General features: G+C 35.5%; 1 long non-coding RNA gene across 2 annotated transcripts in view; it reads right to left on the bottom strand.

The window, feature by feature from the left end:
* LOC121156762 overlaps positions 1 to 18,141 on the bottom strand; it is a 246,426-nt gene that overhangs the window by 83,433 nt on the left and 144,852 nt on the right. For both annotated transcript variants that reach the window (XR_005883920.1, XR_005883921.1), the window contains exon 5: positions 3,350 to 3,459. This is a non-coding gene — a long non-coding RNA (uncharacterized LOC121156762). The remainder of the gene's footprint in view (positions 1 to 3,349; positions 3,460 to 18,141) is intronic.

The raw sequence follows: 18,141 nt of genomic DNA, 5'->3' as shown, positions 1-18,141 counted from the left end.
AGTAATTGCAAAGTACAAACATTCACAAACTTTTCAAGAAATTCCATTAAGTAAATAAGAGTACTGCAGATTTTCTGTAAGTTAATAAATTTCTAAAAGTAACAATAACCAAATATTGATAATCATCCTATAAATATTCAAATTGTTATCATCTATGCTAAATATTCAGTGTTTAAATTATGTACACCATCAGAGTTGGTATGACCTTTTATACTGACTTGTACATTGACTCTCACACTAGAAATGTGGATTTTTTCAGAGTTGTACCGTATCAGGAAAAAGTAAAAAAAAAAGCCTTCCTACTGAAATTCTCACTGCACAATACAGACAAAAACCCAGGTTGACAAACACACCTGAAAACATAAACAAAGAGGGCTGAAACATCTTAGTGTTTAAGGGGAAAAAAAAATTGATGCCTAAGAGGGTACTTGCTGATATATTCGTCTTAACATAGAAGAATATGAAATTGGACACAAATCATTATTGTTAAAATACATAAGAGGTCAGGTTACTTGTAACATGAGCCTTACCATGTTTAATAACACTACCAAATAGCAGCATTCACTTCATGACAATTTAAAAAAGAATTAATACCATGTACAGGGAAAGACGCAACAAGTGTAAATTACTCAGGTATTTGAAAACAAGTTAGAAACAGGGAACATAAAAAAAAAAAGAAAGGAACAGGAAACATCATTCTTTTCACTCAGTGCTAATTTTGTTTATACCAAAACTCAGTATCTTAACAACTTATTTATCTAACTAATCTACACTATGTTGGAGCCTTGAAACGACATGTAATATAAGTAATTTTATGGGAAGAATCTTACGAATACATTACACATGATAATTTTTACATTTAAGGTTCAGGATATTCATTAAATAACAAACTATTACTATCAACAATTTACATGAAAAGCATCACATCTTGCTTTAGTCCATACTTTCCCTGGAACAAACGCTAACGCCTTCATGTGCTTCTAGTGTACTTTTGTTACGACAAACTTGCGATTCTTTTGCCTAACCTAATCGTCCATGGTCGAGGTCACTGCAGTTATGCCAAACTCAATAATAATTTTTCAGTCTACTGTGTTTATCTTATCACTATATCTAGATCACTCAAAACAAGTAGTTTCACTTAAATTACGAGATGGTTTTCCTAAAATGACCCATGATAAATGTGTCACATACATTAAAAATTGTGTTAAAATACTCAGAACAGTACCTTAAACTTTCTTCCAGATTTAAGGTTCAAAGTAAAAGCTGATATGTAATTATTTAATATGTATTTCAATTGGGGGAAAGAAATAATTTTCTGTGCCTGTTGCATCATTGAAAAAAATACAAACTCATCACACTTAAGATGCAGAATGTCCATGATTTAAACTGACAATTACAAATGAATCTCCCTTTTCCTGAAAAGTTAAGAAGTTTCTGCATTCTGAAGTGGACTAGGTTCTAACACGTTGGGAAAATATACAAGAAAATGATGACAGAAACATTACTCAGCCTATTTCTCATAAGGAGAATAAATTCAACAAAATATTAACTAATTTTCATTTTTACAGTACTGTGGAACATGCAATTATATTTATTGCCATAGCAAGACAAAGTAAACTTCATAGTTATGCCCGTACAAACATTATTTAAATTATTCTTAATATTTACTTTTGTGTATTTCAACTCAAAACTATTTCTATGTAATCATGTACACAATGAAATTTCTCCTGAACTCACAAATAAGATTTCTGTACACTCTAAGCATTCTGTTTGATGACATTGACTCTGTTGTGGCCACTAATTAAATAAAAAGAAAAAAAAAGCAACAATATTACTCAATAAATGTTAGAGAAATATTCTGCCAATGTCAAATATAGAGTAAAATAATTTACTGAAGTAATAAAAACTAAAAGTAGGTGTATATATTTAACAGCCAAAATTAAAACACAAATGGAACACAAACACAAATTTTTAAACAATAACCTTGTAAAACAAGACAAAGTATTTTATTTTGCCTGCACTTTTTATTGATTATAAATTATAAATTATTCCATTTATCTAAATTTTGAATTCTCTCTATATTAATTTCCTTTTTATTAATGCAATTTATTAATACAATAGATACTCAATGTTACAGCAAATGTACAATACTTAAAATAAAAATGTGAACTCAACCATGGAGCCATGTGCAGAGTAAGCTTAGCCAGGTAATTTCTATCAATAGCAATTGGTAACACAAATAATTTTTAATGTGTACTGATATGAAAATTTGAAACACTACTAACTTATTTCAACTAATAGCAAGATATACACACACACACACACACACACACACACACACACACATAGTATTAGAGACCAGCACACAGCAATGTAAACACATACACGCTCATACACACGTGAATTATTCTGAAAAGAATTAAGTTAAACTTTTGATCCCAGGATTTACCAAAAGTTATTTCCCTACACACACACACACAAACACACACACACACACACACACACGACCTGATCTGAACAGAATAGGGTTCCTTTTCTCACCCTACAATTCACTTAGAGTTAATTTTCACTTTCTGTATGACTCTAATTGGCAACATTGTACACGGTGTAAAGAAAAGATAAATATCAGCGATAAATACATAACAAACAAAGCAATGAAGACAAGTGCAAGTCCAGCTTCTCTTAAAGCATAATGCATGCAGTCATCATACATATTTTAAAGCGAGTTGTGATCATTTTTAAGTTAAAGAACAGCAGTACTCTAGATTTCTGCGAACTAATAAACAAGAGTAGTATTTCATGAAAGATCAGTTGCAATGCAGTTTTCTGCTTTTAAAATCTCGGTGTCTGTGTTTAATATCTACAGATGTTGTTCAAAATGCGACATAAAATCTGAGATTACTCATAGCTTACCACAAGGGTATTTCATTCAAAGTTAAGTATTTAACTCATAAAATGCTGTGGTATAAATTAGCACAATGGCCTATCAGACAAAAACCAGCTTTAACTAATACAAACATTAATAACAGTTCTAAAATTTGAGTTCTAATCTATTTAGCTTTTAAATTTTTTCCTTAAAAAATATCCTTTTAACTTCAAGGCAGCAATTAAAGTTATCAAGCCATGCTTACCTACCAATGATTTGTCTCACACTTTCGTTAAAAATAATATTCATACGTTTTAAAAATATGTAACAAGGGTTAACTTTCTTTCTTTTTTTTTTTTTAATAGCACATGCCAAGACATCTTAGTAGACAGGAAACCTCCATTTAAAAGATATTGAGCTTAATTGCTCTCACAATGAAACTTCTAGCAAACTTCATTACTTACTGCTCAGAGTATTACTTACAGTGATCAACAGAGTTAAGAATTCATCTGCTGTTTGTTCTGAAGAGTTTCTGAAAAACCTTTCCGCACTGTGTAACTTTTCACTGAGACGTCCAGTTCTATTCTGGTCTGCTGAGAAAAACAAAAAAATCTAGTAAACCTTCTTCTTTGAGATCGCTCTTTTATTTTAGGTGGTCCTAAGCAAATAACTCATAACGCTAAAGTTAACAATATGAGAAAAAAATTGATGCCAGTTTCATATGTGCTTTATAAAGTCATTTTGGCATGCCTACACAACTCGTTGTGGCAGCATTCGGACATGATTCCTAATCAAAAAAAAAAAAAAAATCGCTCCAGGTTCTTTGGAGAAAGCTTGCCGCTGGGAAGTTGATCTTGGCCAAGTGCCAAAATCATGTGCAAAGGGGCCTCATTACGGATTCATGGCAGCCTCAGCACTAAGAAAAAATGTGACCCAACAGGCTAAATCAGCGACTAAAATTAAAAAGTAAGAGACAAAGCCAACTTACTTAATATTCCTTCCAAAGCAACATTAAACTTTTTTTTTTTTTTTTGGTAATTAAAGCCTTGTTAATCTAATGCAGTGTTCCTCTGTCCTCAAATGATTGTACAATTACTCTTTAAAACTTGTCAATTCCCCTTCCACATAACACTTTCTTTCTGTGGCAAATTACAAAGATTTCACTAGGTAATAAAACTCCATCTCCACTGTAATAGGTTCAAAGGCAGAAAGCAAACTCGTACAAGCGCAGTCGACAGTATTCCTTGAAGATTTACACAAACAAACAAAAAAAAAAATAAGCCAACAATGGTCCGCACGTTCTAAACTTCGACAGAGGTGAACACGTATCCTCTAAACTCACACTGACTGAGATTTACCAACTGCCAACTTCCCCCACCCCCACCCCCAAAGTATAATCGATACACAGCCTTACCTAGATGTCTTCTGGCTTTTCTGCAGATCAAAAAGTTTCCTGCCTAAGCACACAGATATTCTTTCACAAACCATAAAGGCTCTTTTATGAATCCAGCACTGTCACAGGCTGCTTTCCACACCACATTGAGAGCCCAGTGCGTCAGCTCTCAAGATAAACTACATTACTGATACACCATTAGTGACAGAGGTTGTCTACTGGAGAATTTATCTTAACGAAAGAAGGAAAAGAGGATTTTTATTTTTTTCAAAATAGCTAAGAGGGTGCGGTCAGATGTTGGATTTTGCCTGAGAAAAGGGCCCTACACTGCACCAGTACCTAAATACTAGCAGAAGCTGCCTGGGAAGGGAGCCAATGGAAGGACTTTGTTTGACCCAGCTGCCAATCTCTCTCCTGAAGCCGTGCGCCAGACTAAACACTCACACTATTTTAACTCAAATCAGGCTACAGCAGCTGTTTGCTTTCCGGCTCTGAGCTCTGCACCCACCGTGGCCTGTGCAGTTCACCAGCATGCTTTGCTAGCTGCCTGGCTGAAATCTGTTCCGGGGTGGGATTTGCTAGTGGAGAGCACATTTTAACCCTATTTCTCGTGGTACAGAGGGATGCTTTGTTTTTCTGCCTATGGATCTGAAATTTAGGGATCGTTTTAATGATTATCTATCTCCCTCTCTCTCTCTCTCTCTCTCTCTCTCTCTCTCTCTCTGTCTCTCTCTCTCTCTATATATATTTCTTAACATGGAGTACTCTGGGGATTTGAAGGTAACAAGGATTCCAGTATTTCTTTAAAATTTGAGTGAGAACTTCTCCAACACATTCACATTAACACCAAAACACTCCCTAGTGAAGAGCAAACGCAAGGCCCCTGTAATGTACTTCTGAGAGCAAAGATGGTACCCATTCACTCCTGCCCAGTCCTCTTGGGGCATGGCAAGATGGCGCGTGGGCATCAAGAACAAGTCTCACATCATGCTAGGAGTTAACATTAGGAGTCCTCCAATGTTCTGGAAAGTTCTTCCAGTGGCAATGCCAAGCACACAAGAACATTGTTTTCCCTATGGGAAAACGTATCAACATGACCCAATTTATTTTTCCTAAATGTCTGACCTTATTAGCCATTAAATTGGATGTTAAAAAAGAAAAAAAAATTACATTTTAAATTAAAAAAAATAAACTATGGGGAAATATAATTTGTTCAGGCATGATTTAGGTAATCACAAAAATTGTCTTATTGTCATTGAGGGGAAAGAGCTGACAATGTGTATCTATAACAAACCACAGAGGAGGCAAACATTGTATTTTTGAAAAAATAAATAAATAAGTCATTCAACATGTCAAAAATTAAGAGAAGATGGGTGGAGTGTGACAACATGGACTCTACCAAGTTAGTTTTATTGCTGATCAAATTTTGACATTTTGGATGATGATGAAATAAGCCAGCAAGTTTTTACATTGACATCTTCATTTGTTGTTTTATGGGGAAGAGAGATATATTTTCATTTGGGGCAAATGAGTGTTAAGATTATACTTTTTCCTAAAATATTTTGACCGTGTTGTGATGAACAAAATTTAGCAAAGGTCTTCTTTATTTTGCAAGAATTTATTATTTATTTGAAATCAGAGTTTGAGAGAGAGAGAGAGAGAATCTTCTATCTGTTGGTTCAGTGGTGAAAAAGCTACTATGTCCAGCGTTGTGTAAAGCCAAAGCCACAAGTCTGGAATTCCTTTTCAGTATGCCACATGGGCTGCAAGGCCTCACACATTACAATTATCATCTGATGCTTTCTCAGATGCAGTAACAACAAGTTGTATCAAACCCAGCACAGCCAAAATCCAAACAGGTGCCCAGAAAGTTTACTATCATCCCAGTTAACCATGTTCCCGACTCTGACATCATAGGCCTGGACAAAAAATTTTTGAGAAAGCCATTTCTCCAGTTTGAGTCAGAGAGCTCACTTTGTTTCTGTTCTTGACCTAAATGATATGTCTGTTCTCTTAGAAACTGGAAATGTAAGTGAGGCCATGCCTCATTTTCATCATAACAATCTTTGTTTATTAATACAATATAGTCTAATAATGGTTATGATAGAGATGTGAGTGTGTATGCACAGACGAATTTTAGAACCTCGCACCTCCCAACTATTTCTTGTGTCCATAAACTTTTATAGATTTGGTAGTGATTTGCAATTCTTGAGAAAAACATAAACTGGTTAATGATTTTGAAAGAAATTGTGTAAATATTGGAAATTTCTCTTTGCTTTTTTTGTGCCTGACTTCAAAATTCTAAAATAGAATGGGTCAAATATAGAGAACAAATTCTGAATTTATTATAAATTCATAAGGTTTACTGCTTCAGGGAAAGAAAATCAAGACAAGCTATAATAAAGGTCTTATATTCTTTTAACCTTGAAAAAAGACACTAAAAATGTAAATAATAAAATCTACCATTTTACCATGAAATATTTCTTCTTTATAAAGAAATGGGTAAAGATGGTAACAGAGAAGGTTGATCAATAGATTTTATGAGTGTGGGTATAGGCCTAATTCATTCAGAATGTGTACTACGACAATATTGCAGAAAATGGGAGCAATTATCCTTATTTCCCCAAATCCTCATTGGATCTGGTTTATTATGTATCAGTATGTGATTCAGGGTGCAGAGTTCTTATCAACTATTAATGTACTTGGAAATGGTACCTTTTGTATTTTTTTTTTTGTATCGAAGAACCTATCGAACCTATTCCACAAGGTCTACACCAAATATTCACCCACTATCACTTTTCTTCACGCACACCTAAAACTGCAACAGACTATGGCCCTATAATAACTTGTGTTCATCTTGGTAGCCACCTGACTCAAATTATTTCCTATCTTGTCCCCGGATCTCTTGCGTACTATAGCAGTTAGTCAATGCCAAGGGCTGACTTTGTATTCTTTCACAATTCAGATGTGCAAGTTCCAATCCCAACACCTCAGAATGGCATGGTATGTGAAAATAAAATACTTAGAAGGGAAATTGAGAAGGTAAGGTTATCACAGTGTTCTCTCTTCCACCATGCCAAGAGTCCTAGTAAGATAAGGAGGTTAGAAAACTTAAACACAGGCCAAGCAAAGACACAGCAAGCAGGAAGACTGTGCAAATCTAAGTCTGTGGATTTTAGACTCTAAGCCTACAGAATCAGGAGAAAATAAATTCTTCTTGTTTAAGACACTCAGTCTGTGGGGTTTGTTAATTGTAGCTAATTAATACCATATCTAAGCGTGGGGAATTGCAAATGATTTTAGAACATGATTTACTTTCATAACCCAACTACTTCTGCACTCAAACATTTGACTTGTCCAAAACAGTATTTAATTTATGGAGTCAATGTACTTCTTTTCAGATTTTTCCAAAAAAAAAATCATTTCATTACTTTATGCTAGAGATGTGACTTGGTTAAGAATGAAGATCCCAGAGCCTTGCATGCACTAGGATTCCATATTGGAGCAGATTCTTAGCCTCACTGCTCCACTTCCCATCCAGCAACCTGCTTGTGGCATGGGAAAGCAGTCAAGGATGGTCCAAAGTCTTGGGAACTTGCACCCATGTGGAAGACCTGGAAGAGGCTCTGGCTCCTAGCTTATGGTTTGCTCAACTTTGGCCATTTCAGCTTCTTGGAGAGTGAAGCAGGAGCTGGAAGATCTTCCTGTCTGCCTCTACTTCTCTCTGTAAATCTGACTTTCCAATAAAAATAAATAAATATTTTTTTAAAGAAATGAAGTAAGATGTAACAGTTACCACTCTCCTATGAAATTGTTTTTTATTTTCATAATTTAAACATTAATATGCTGAATTTACCTGGCAAAAATATTATTAAGGGGTTTATATACACAGCAGTTGAAAACAATTTTGGGGTAATTCCATGCCTAACCTTTTCTTCTTGAAAAAGAGAGATTTATTTATTTTTATTGGAATAGCAGATTTACAGAGAGAGAAAAATCTTACATTTGTTTTTTTTTTTTTTTCACTCTCCATGTGGCTGCAACAGCCAGAGCTGAGCTGATCCCAAGCCAGGATCCAGGAATCTCTTCAAGGTTTCCAATGAAGATTCAGAATCCTAAAGCTTTGGGCCATTTTCTACTGCTTTCCAGGTCTCAAGCAGGGAACTCCACGCCAAATGGAGTAGCAGGGAGAAGAACCAGTGCCCATATAGGATCCTGGCGCTTGAAGAGGGAGGAGTAGCCAATTTTGCCACTGTGTCATGCCAGATGCCTAATATTTTTCTAGGCAACCAAAAGTGACTGTGATGTTGTTGGTTTTACAAAATAGTTCTGTCTCATGGATATTTAACAATTAAAGTTTCATGATAGATAAAAACTTCATATCAAGACTTGGGAACAAAATGGTTGGTCTCGACAAGTAGAGACTACACAAAAGGATTATTCTAACAAAAGAAGGAAAAGAAAATATGGGCACCTAAAAAGACAATATAAATAAAGAGAAATGGGTAAAACTCAGTGCAATAAGAGATCATTCAAGTCCCAGGGATAGCACGAATGCTCCTCTAAATGAAATGTGTATTAACTCACAGAGTGAAGGAATGGCATAACACCTGCATGAGCTGAAAGCAGCAAGAAGAGGATGGGAAATGCAGTGAAGCAGGGATAATTCATGAATTGTGGGAAGCTGAATTTTAAGATATCCTCCAAGATTTCCACTACTCAGTGTACTAATATAGCTATTCAAAAGACACAAGGATAAAAGAGATTGAAATTACCACTGCAATAATGAGTTACATTACCCAGTTACAATTCCCACCAGCTAACAAGTATATATAAATATTCCTTGTTTCACCAATTATCCAAAAATGCTACCCAAATCTGAGTTAGGCAAAACTGTATGTGTAGAACAAAAAAGAAAACAATTAAAACAAAACAACAACAACAAAACCCTACAGCCCCGGTCTCCTAGTGTTGAGACGAATAGAAGGAATGTGCAGAGCAAAGCAACCAGTTCTTCAGAAAACGGCTCTGGGAACTGTTGGTGAGTACTGTAGAATGCCAAGGGGATAATGGCCTGTGGTTTTATTGTAAAAAATAATGATCACATTTATATTTGCCACATATTCAAAATATTTTTATAATAAGCAAATAGGAACAGAAGCATTGTCCTCACAAATTTAATTTTGTTTTCCGTTGTACATCAATGTGTTATTGTCTTAAAATGCCTAAATACGGGTCCAGCGTGTTGGCTCAATATACTAATCCTCCACCTCCAAGGGCTAGGAACCCATGTGGATGTTGATTCATGACCTGGATTCTTTTGATCTACCTCCCTATTCATGGCCTAGGAAGCAGAGTAGAGGCAGGTTCAAGTCCCTTGTGGGGGGCCAGCAAGAAACTCCTGGAACCTGGCTTCAGACTGGCTCAGCTTCAGCTGTTGTGGTCATTTGGGGAGTGAACCAGCAGATGAACCATTCCTCTCCCTATTTTTTTTTTCTCTTTGTAAATCTGACTTTGAAATACAAATAGTTCTTTTTTTAAAATGCCTAAAATGTCATTGTTTATGTAAAATTTTGATTATTATCTTCTTGCATCTTTTTGTAAACATTACTTCTCATAATTTCCTATACTTAGCTGAAAATGAAAGAACAGTTTTCTGTTGAAATCCTAACACTTTAAGTAAAAGCCATGACAGATTATCTTGCATGAAATCTAGTGTTCCTCTAAAAACTGATTCCACTGGCTTCCACTTTAAGAAAGACTTATAAATAACATATTAGTTTGAACTACTGCTTCTTAATGAGAAAATTAGAACATTGAGAAACAATTTTGAAGAAACATGAAACTTAAGGTGAATGCAATCACAAAACAATTCAAACTATTATAAGGAAAATAAATTAAGTGACAATGTATTTTTGCAAAGGTCACATGCAAAAGAATAAAATAAAAGACAATACACTACGTTACTACCAGCATAGAAGTATTTTTTTAGAACTGTTTTAGGATTTACAAACACATCATGAAACAGCATAAATAATAATAACATAGCAATCGATATATTTAATTCATAGCCTTCCACAAACAAATCACCAACGATGATAGTTTCACTGGTGATTCTGCCAAATATATAAGGATTAAATGGAGTGACATTGTGGTATAGCAAGTAAAATTGCTGCCTGTGACACAGGCATCTCAAATAGGTTCCACTTTTACTCCTGTCTGTTCTACTTCCCAACTTGCATGGCTGGGAAAAGCTGTGAAAGATGGCCCAAGTGCTTAAGCCCCTTCCACCTTTGTGAAAGGTCCAGAAGGTTCCTAGTTTGTCATTGGTACTATCTGGGGAAAGAACCTACGGATGAAGACCTCTCCCCTTCTCCCTCTCTCGCCCTTGCTCTCCCTTTCTTTTTGTAACACCTTCAAAGCTGTAACTAAAGGCACAGGAGTCATGTCGCTTGTTCTCTGCTGATGCAGCTGCCTTCATTTGTATACTCCTTGACAGCATTCCTTAAGCTTTCCTGTGTTCACATTTGATCCTCACTGTAAGGTATTAATAAAGAATACGAAAACTTAATATGCTTGTGATGTTCAGAGGTGGGACTTTTGGATTATGATTGGGATTAAATAAGGTCATGAGAATAGAGTCCTCAAGATTGAAATGTAGAGACTCTCTTGAGAAGAAAAAGTCCCAAACTTTTGCTATGTGATAACTCTTTGTTAACTTTGGACTCTGAGAGCAAAACGGCAGTGCATGTGGGCCCTTGAACTTGTTCCTCTAGAATTCTGAGCCAAAATTATCCTCCTTTGGAACTCAAACAATGTGAAGCCATTGTGAGAAAGAGCTAATACAGTCTCCAAATTGTAGAAGCAGAGAGACTGAGTACCTCAACACTTTCCTTACTCATTTAATAAGGCCAGCATGGCTTGCATGTGACTACCACAAAGATATGACAGAAAAGAGAATGTACAGATTAACTGAATATCTCTCATAAAGAAAGATACAAACATTCTCAATGAAACACTAGCAGATTCACAGTACACAAGGATGAATATATACCACGTGATTCCATGTGTCCAAGGCTCACCCAACTCCTGAAAATCATTCGGTGCAACTGACTACAACCACACACCAAAGAGAAAAAAATCATATGATTACATTAGTTCACAATAAATACAAAAAGACTGATGGATTCCAGCAACCAGTGTGACAACTGTGCTCAGCAGCTATGTTCACAGGTGAACTCCAGCAAATTGCTTAAGAGTACAAGAAGTCTACAGTAGCCTAATGGTGAGAAACTGGATGCACTACCCAGAAGGCTGAGAACCAGCAAGGACATCCCTGTCCAAGTGCCATAAGACAAAAGAAAGTAACTATAACATAAATGTTGAGAATAAATCTGCAAACGTGCCCTCTTCACAATCTATAACTCTCTATACAGAAAACGGGCAAAATATATAAAAAGCTAACATGCAACAGTTGTTTTCCTCTTAAAAAGCAATAACCAAAATTTGAGATTTTAACAATATTATTTAAAATATTAAAAACAAAACAGGTGTAAATGTAACAGAATACGCATAACACACTTCCATAAGAAATTGGATCAACATAACTGTTGCTAATTATCCTATTCTGACAAATTCATCTTTGATATCTACGTAACATACATAAAATTTCATTGAGAATTGTGGTCTTCCTCAGAAAAACATATTGCTCCAAATGAAGGATGAAAAAAATCTCAGTTGGGATAATATTGCAAAAATTGTTCACCAGACCTCAGACTTGTATGAGTTTGGGAGTCAAAACAGGGAGTACATTAAAGAAATATCTAAGTATTGCTTGAATTTTAGCTTGTAACGACAGATAGATTCTATCAATAACTAACAAATTATAAGTATGTAATGAGAAATTCAGTGTGAGTTATGTAGGAAATCAGATTATGCAATAATTATGTAAATGGAACATTATACTCAAAGTGATTAAATATGCATGACAAGAAGCTCTAATAAACATCTTAAATTGACCTAAAAACTTCAAAGTTATATTATCCAAATATTTTCTTTATTCTTAAATTTCAAAGCTTATTTTGTTTATTTGAAAGGCAGAGGGGTAGAGAAAGGGAGAGGAAAATGGGAAAGCAGAGAGAGAGAGAGACAGATATTATCTTCTATAGTTTGGATATTACATCAACCACCCACGGTAGCCAGATCTGGGCCCAGCCAAATCTAGCAGTCTGGCACTGAGCTCAGCAATCTCACACAGGAAGCAGGTAGCCAAGAACTTGAGCACCATGTGCACCTCCCAGGCTACACATTAGCAGAGAACTGGAATGGGAAGGATGCCTGAGAATACGTATTAGAGTAATAAAACTTCATTTGCTTTTTCTAATATATTCCCTATGAAATGGTCTTGGGCAATTTTTGTGTTTCTCCTCATAGATCTGATATCCTTTACAAATTATTTTAAATGATAAGTTTAACTCAAAAATCTTCCATTAACTTATTTTTAAAAACTTTTCTCACTGTACTCACCAGATAATCTCAAAAACCAGATAATCTTATTTTACTCTTAAATATGGGTTAAAGAACTCCAAATCTTCATTCATCAACCTCCCCTATGTTACCCTGGCACAATGTGCTGAAGGTTTATTTCCATTAATGAAATACAAACTGATCTTTTCTCTCTAATCTCCCCTATAGGCAAGTATTTTCTCATGCATAACTAGAATCACAAGAGAAATTAAGGTACTTCAATAGTTTCCAGAGAAATACTGGGAGAAGAAGGAGGTGGACATATGGATACAACTATGTATTAAAGGAAATAGATCTCAACTGATAAAAATAATTGATAATAAGGATTCATGTGTGACTGTGGCAAATAAAGGCACTATTTTTAATGGTAGCATCCTATATGGTGTGGATTCTAGTGTAGGATGCTCATTTCTGACCCACATCACTGCTAAAAGCTAAAAATGTATCAGAAGATGACGTCACAGTCAGGATCCCTGCTACCCATGAGGTAAGAAGCTCATGAAGGGGACCTGGAAGAAGCTCACCTGACTTCTGCTTCTAAAGTCCTAGCCATTGTGGCTGTTTGGGGAGTGAACCAGCAGATGGATGATCTTTCTAACTCTGTGTGTGTGTGTGTGTGTGTGTGTGTGTGTGTGTCCCAGCCCCTCCCTCTGTAACTCTTTCAATAAATAAATAAATAAAACTATAAACAAAATAACCTACAATAACCTTTGGCTGAAAACTAAAAATTCTGATCAAAGTTATTTAGAAAGTAGGTTCTCTCAGGAAGAAGATACCGATGGCAAAGCTACACCCATTGTAATCTGCCCAGAAAATTCACAGCAACATCCCCAAACCATGACACATTACCCATCAATTTATCAACTTCTGAAGCCTGACATTCACAACAGTGGGTACAAAGTCCCTGTTACAAGTCTGGTAGATTCACAACCCCCAGGTGAACGGGAGGCATTGACTGCTAATGAGGTTTTGAGATTAATATAAGCTGCCAATATAAGATTATAATATAAGGTGAAAGCAGGATCACATTAGTCTTTAACAGCCATGTTCCAAAATGTAACAAAATCTGGTTAATGATGGAAATGAGTGCAATATAAAACTCAACAGAAATTCAGGAACAATTGCAGAGCCTTCACCTATACTCTTAAGAAATGTACACCTCTAATCTCACAAATATCAAAGCGCTTAAAGAAAGCTGTGCACTGCCTCCAAGGACTTTAAAGAAAATGCAATGCATGCTGAATATCTGGAGAAATATTCCACATCTTCAAGCATTCAGTACCCTCACGTGGACCTTAGGTGCCCAACACTTGTCACTCTCCAAGTACACTGAGCATCCATGGCTGCACGGTCCTGTGTGTGTTTTCCGAAGCAAGCTTCTTTGTCAGTTCCACTTTTCGATCAAAACTGCTATTTCATCAGGGTGGCTGATTCAGAAAGGTCCTACATAAAACACTAGTCTGATAGCCCAATTATAATAATTTAGGGTGAATTGTACATGGATAATTGACTAGGTTTCTGAAACTTAGTATTTAGTGTCTAATTTGTAGAATATACAGAGAGGCATTGAATTGGAAATGTAAATGATCTCTGATTTTACTTAATTTTTTCCATTCACCTTTTTTTCCATTGCCACTTTCATTCCCCATGCCTCTAGCCTTCATTCTGTCGGTTCCACCCTCCTTCTTTGCCTCCTGCTTTCTTTCCTCTCGTCCCTTTCTTCCTCTCAGCCTTTCTTTCTTGCCTCTTCTCCTTTTCTATCCTTTCCTTTTATTCTTATTATTTCCATCTCTGTTTCTTTTTCCCTCTCTCCATCTCCTTCAACCACATTACCATTTCAGTATGTCTGTAGCCGTCCAGGATCACTTATCTCTAAACTGATTTATATCTTCTCCTTGTTCTTTTTAAACCACATATATCTTTAAATTTACCATTAGTTTTCAATAGAATTAGATAGTTCATAGATGCAATACCAACAACTGAATAATATCCCCTTCCTTTTTGCCTATCCTTCTTTCTCCTTGTCATTTTCTCTCATTCACTCTTCCTTTGTTCATCCCTTTCTCTTTTCTCTCTAAACTGATTTGATGACAGGAATTAAACTAAAGCAATCACTACCCTTTCCTAAGCAAAGGCAAATTTCTCGTAGATCAGTGTTAATGTTATTTATATTCTTTTGTTGGTGATTGTTTAAAACCTATATAGAAATAATTAAACCAAGATTCAAGATTATGATTTTCCACTTTTGTTTATGCTCTGTTACTATTTTAAAATGCAAAGAGTACATCTGAAAGCATCACAACGAGCTACTAGTTCACTCTTATCATCATTATCATCAATCTCATTATTACTATTTAAACACTTAACTTGCCACAAGGAGAAGTATTGATTAAAATATCCTTCTGAGTGAATGAAAATAAAAACAAAAATATCAAACACCCTGAGATGTAGAAAAATAATATTGAAAGAGTTGTAAATCTCATATGTTGCATGACAGTTGCTTTATATCAGAGAGAACGTATGTTTGCCATCTAGGTATTGACTTGTTTTACTGAACATAATCATCTCTAGTTGGGGACATTTGGTTGAAGATGATAAAACTGTATTCATTTTAGTGGCTCAGTAGTATCCCATGGAGTAGAAGTACCACAGATTCTTTATCCACTCCTCTTTTGACAGGCATCTGGGTTCTTTCCATGTCTTTGTTATTATAGATTGTGCTGTTGTGATTATAGGAATAGAAATCCCTTTCCCATACACAGATTTTGTTTTCTTTGGATATATTCCTGAGTGTGGAATAGCAGGGTCATACGATGGGTCAATTTTCAGTTCTCTTAGCACTCTCTGTGCTGACTTCCATAGTGGTTGTACTAGCCTATATTCCCACCAACACCATAGGAGGGCACTTTACTCTCCACATCCTTGCTAGCAGGTGTTGTTAGGGTAGAGTTCTAAATTTAAGCCAGTCTCACTGGAGTTAGGGGAATGCCAATGTGGTTTTTCTTTTTATTTCCATGACAGCTAGGGCGGCTGAGCATTTTTTTTTTCATATGTCTATTACTTATTTGAATTTTTTCTTTTGAAAAATGTCTGTTTATTTCTTTCACCCATTTCTTGACAGGGTTGTTTGTTTTGCTGTTACTGAGTTTCTAAAGCTCTGTGGAAATGCTTGATTTTAGTCCCCTATTGGTTATGCAGCGTGCAAAGATTTTCTCCAATGACTTTTTTTTTCTTAAAAAATCAGACTTTTCCAGGTTTATGAATTTATAAATGAAGCTTCTAAGGTAAAATAATGGTGAACTGACAAGATAAAGTTGGGAAATACTGTCTTTCAGAATGCTAACTATTGGTGGAGAGGAAAATAATGTAACCTAATCATTATGAATTAGGCAGAGAAAAATATAGCATAGATTCACATGAGAATAGAGTTCTATGTAAAAACATAATCTAATGTAATATTAGGTCATTATTTCTCTCAATTAAGATGTTTAAGACTTCCCAGAAATAGCACCTAGGAAGATGCCACCATCTAGCAGGCCACACAAGGGAAATACTTAAATATTTGTTCAATGAATGCAGTGGGTTATTTTTAAAAGTAATGCAGTCTTGAAGTTACTGTATGCTGTGCAAGTAGTACAGAAACACATAAAACATAAAATAAAAATTCTTTCTTTCCTTTCTTGAACATCTGATACATTTTTAAAGAAGTTTTCATTGCATGAACAAATGTATACTTGCTGTACTGTTCTTCTATGGTATGTACAAAATACATACAAAATACAAATATGTTCCAAAAATACATTACAGAATACTTATTACTTCAGAATTTACTACCCTAGGAAAGGAACTAGAGCCATTAGATGATCATGTGGGATACTCAGGCCATATCAAAGCTGCAGTTTGAATCTCAGCTCTGCTTTTCATTCCAGCTTCTTACTTTCTGTTAATGGGCACTTTTGGAAGCAACAGGTAATGGCTGAAATAATTAAGTCCCTGTCATGCTCATGGGAGATTTAGATTGAGTTCTTGGCTCCTGGCTTCTGCCTAGTCCAGTCTCAACTCTTTAAGCTTTTAGGGAGATCTCATCCTCTATGTGGGTGTTTTTCAAATAAATACATAAATTAGAAAATAAAACCCTACAGCTCTTTCAAGTCTTTAAAAATGGCTACTATGCCATAAATTACGATCTGTAAGTCAGGTAACTATTCTACACTACCTTATCTCTTCTCAATCTAGAGTTTCACAATTCATGCATATATTTTTTCATGTAAATAGGGATTTACGTCTTTACTTGTTACCACTGCTATTTACTTTGTGATAAACTCAAGTTTCATCTACACTATTAAATCAAGGCAATAGTATATATTTGCTTTCTATTTTCTAACAGACACAAGATACCACGGGCTTGGAAATGGTACTGTATCCAGTTACATATCTTACATTTTGCATGATGTATGGCAGGTAGAAGTTAGGTATGAAAATATATCTCTAGCCAATATGGCTGAGTTTCAAATACCCTCTGGACCAAAATTAAGTATATAAAAGTTTAACAAACTTAAATTTCAGTTAGTCTAGCCAAACGTTTATGTGCAATAGACATTAACTGGCCATTTCAGAAGCAAGTCCTAGATACCGGGATGGATAGTTATGCAAAGGATTCCTTTGAGATTTAAAGGAAAAACGAATCATGAGCAGTTCGCCATGCAGCAGCAACACATTACCCTTATGTGTTAATGCCCTTTGGCACTAAAAAGAACCCTGTGTAAAAGACATTTTGCAGCTGGGAGAATAGAAAGCATCTGGCCGAGGGATAATGACTTGAAAGAACTTTTGGCCTTCTACCTTGAACTTAGTATGTTTCCCCTTTGACCTCTGGAAAAGAGATTCCCTCAGAGAAGAAAACTTACCACAAAATACTTCCAGTGCTATTGTAAAACTAAACAGCTTCAGATATCTTTTACGGAAGAGACTGTCACCTGAACATCTGGTCACATCGTGTGGTACTGGAAACTTCCTTGGAAAGTCTGGAAATTGTTTGTTCTGCCTCCTGCATAATAACTCGGTCCCTAAATCTGAGAAACCAGAATAATGTTCACCCTCTCTTTACCAAAGAATTACCAAAATATCTGAACTGTGTCTTCATAACAGTCTTACTTAATGGAAACAATAAAATTAAATATCTGTTCATACAGATATGGGCTGACAGAGAACATTTTGTTGATAGAGTTCAGCAAAATAAAATATGTTGCTGAAATACCAAAAAATAAATATATTCATGGAGGGGGCAGGGCACAAGCTATGGCTTAATGGTGGGGACACAGATACTACGCACAAGGAAGAACAAATAATTTCCAGA

Source organism: Ochotona curzoniae, unplaced genomic scaffold (assembly GCF_017591425.1).
Source record: "Ochotona curzoniae isolate NIBS_2020 unplaced genomic scaffold, NIBS_Ocur_1.0 contig_3498, whole genome shotgun sequence".
NCBI lineage: Eukaryota > Metazoa > Chordata > Mammalia > Lagomorpha > Ochotonidae > Ochotona > Ochotona curzoniae.
The sequence above is the reverse complement of the archived record's forward strand: the minus strand, read 5'-3'. Positions and strand labels throughout refer to the sequence as shown.